Raw genomic sequence first — 3355 nt, forward strand, 5'->3', positions numbered from 1 at the left:
GTATTTTTTAGTAGAGATGGGGTTTTGCCATGTTGGCCAGGCTGGTCTTGAACTCCTGATCTCAGGTGATCTGCTTACCTTAGCCTACCAAAGTGTTGGGATTATGGGCATGAGCCACTGTGCTGGGCCTACCATTAGCTTTTCTAATTATTTGGAAATAAAAATTTATAAAAACGAAACTATTTGAAATAAGTAATCTGCAAGAATAACCACCATCAGCTCATAAAAGCAATTTTTGTCTATTTTTACTTGTATAATACATAGATAAATGCAGTGGACTGAAATTTTATGTCCCCTACATCATTCATATGTTGAAGTCCTAAACCTCAATGTGATGATATTTGGAGGGGGGAACCTTGAGAGGTTATTGGGTAATGAGGAGTAGCCCTCATGAATGAGGTTAGTGTCTTTATAAAAGGGACCCTGTAAGATTCCTCAGCCCTGCTGCTCTGTGAAGACACAAAGAGAAGATAGTCATCTATGAACCAGATAGCAGGCCCTCCACTGGACACCAAATCTGCTGGCAGCTTCATCTTGAACTTCCCAACATCCAGAACTGTACAAAACAAATCTCTGTTGTTTATAAGGTACCCTGTCTATGGTATTCTGCTATAGAAGTCCAAATTGACCAAGACACAAAATTTCAATTTTCTAAGACTTCTGCTTCCTGCCAAAATGGAGTAACAGGGACCGGTTTCCCCTCCCATCTGAAACTACTAAAGAATAAAACACCTCTGAAGCAACAGCTTTTAAGACACTGCACATCAGGCCATGAAACTGTGTAATCTCCGAGAGATAGGACGCAAATGATTTAAACCCTACCATTGCCCCAACATAGTGCCTGGAGAGCTTTTAGGCAGTGGCACAGGGAGGAGTAACCAAGGTGGAATCCTGTGTTGAGAAGTTAGAGCTGAGAATCCACAGAGACAAAGGAGGCTGAAAGCTACCCAGAGAGACAATCTGGAAGAGTGGCAGAGGGCTGCCCTCAAATTCTTGAGCAGAGTACTGATCAATGCATGTGTTTTAAGGAAACTATGTGAGACTGGGGAAAAGAACAATTTAAAGGATTCAGCTAAAGAGAACAGTACCCAGTGCAACCAACCAGGCTGGAAAACCTCAGGATACACAGGACATTGGTTGAGCTTTCGGAAGAGTCTTGCCTCAAGAGTGGAGAATAAACAGTCTTAGCCTCATTGTGCTTTGGTCCCGCAAAAAAGCAAAAAAACAAAACTGTACTGTTAAGACCTGAATGGATCAAAGTGTTTCCAAATAACTTAACTGCATTTCAGAACAAAAGTAGAAAAGATTTAAAAAATATTTTTTAAATCAGTAACTAATGAAGTAAAATTTACAAGGTCTTGCATCCAATTAAATATTATTAGGTACTCAAAGAAGCAGAAAAATATGACTCATAATGATGAGAATAATAATAATTGAAACTGACGCAGAACTGACACAGATGTCAGAATTAGCAGCCAACAACATTAAAATGGTTTTTGTAATTGTATTTCCTATCTTTAAAAATTTAATTCAAGACAACAAATATTTAAAAGATCCAAATCAGGCTTTTGGAGGTGGAAACCATAATTTCCAAGACGAAACAACAGTAGCTGGTATTAACAAAAGACTACATGTTAAAGAAGAAAAGATTAGTGAATTTGAAGACATAGCTATAGAAACTATACAAAATGAAGTACAAATAATAAAAATAATAATAATTTTAGAAAATAAAAATAGCATAAACAAGGCAACCCAAAGTGACTTAATATATATAATGAGAATCCCCTAAGAATGGGGAGGAGACAGAAAAGCCATGTGAAGAAATAATGACCAAATATTTAACAAATCTGAAGAAGATCATGAACACACAGATGCAAGAAGCACAGGAAACATAAAAAAAGAAATAACCCTAAATCACTAAAGCAAGGCACACCATAACCAAATTATTCAAAACTATTGATAAAAACAAAGTCTCGAAAACAGCGAGAGGAAAAAAGGAGTGATATACAATGGAACAAATATAAGGATGGCAGTAATTGCCTATAGGAAAGAATACAAGTAAGACAACAGTGGAGTAACTCTGAAGTCCTGAAAGAAGAAGAATGTCAAACTAAAACTTCTGCCCAGTATAAATATATGTCAGAAAAAAAGCAAGACAAAAACGTTTTCAAACAAACAAAAGCTAAAAGAATTGGCAGCAGGCCTGCACCACAAGAATGTTAAAGGAAGTTTTTGTGGCAGAAGAAAAATGACACCAAATGGCAATCTGGACCTGCACAAAGCACTATGATCAATATCCATCATGAACAAAGGTACACACATTTTAAACAAAATTCTCATAAATGAAATTGAAAAATTTATAAAAATGATACTATATCATGACCAAATGGGGTTTATACTAGAAATCTAAGGCTGATTTAACTTAAAAAAATAAATTTGGTAATTTACCAAATCAACATAGTAAAAAAAAATATGATCATCTCTATGGATGTAGGAAAAGTATTTGACAAAATGCAATACTCATGCTTCAGAAAAAGTCTCGATTGTCTAGGAAAGAAGTCAATTTCCTAAACCTGGTAAAGGGTATCTGTAAAAAACGAACAAAAGCTGTAGCTACCACCATGCCAGTAAGTGAACTGAACTCTTTTCTCCTAAGATCAGGGCAAGACAAGGATGTCTATGGTTACCCTGTCTGTCCAATATTGTACTAGAGGTTCTAGTTAGTGCAATAAAACAAGCCAAAGAAACAAAAGGCGTCTGGACTTCAACGGAATAAATAAATAGTTCTTTATCTGCAGATGACATAACATCTATGAAGAAGATCCAATGGAATCTATAAAATAGCTTCTAGTACTAATAAATTTAGCCAGTTTACAGGCTACAACACCAACACACAAGAATCAATTATGTTTATATTTACTATCAACAAACAAACGGAAATCAAAATTTTAAAACTTTATCATTTTTAAAACACCAAACTATGAAATACTTAAAGATTAAATCTGATGAAACATCTAGTACCTAAATAGAGAAAACTATAAGACACTGCTGAAAGAAAGTAAAGACTTAAATTTATAGAGATATATACATCTTGTTCATGTTTCAGAAGACTCAGTGTTGTAAGGATATGAATTCTCTCCAATAAAAATCCCAACAGATTTTTGTTTTAGAACTTGTTTAACTGATTCGAAAGTTCACATGGAGACGTAGGGGACCCAAAATAACTTGAAAAAGAAGAAGAAAGCGGGAAAGCTAACAGTACCTGATTTCAAGACTTTTAGAGCTACAGTAATCGAAACTGATACACAATCTGAATAGTTTTAAAAGATAAATAAAAGGAACAAAACAGAGAGCT

Source organism: Cebus imitator, unplaced genomic scaffold (assembly GCF_001604975.1).
Source record: "Cebus imitator isolate Cc_AM_T3 unplaced genomic scaffold, Cebus_imitator-1.0 Scaffold32, whole genome shotgun sequence".
NCBI lineage: Eukaryota > Metazoa > Chordata > Mammalia > Primates > Cebidae > Cebus > Cebus imitator.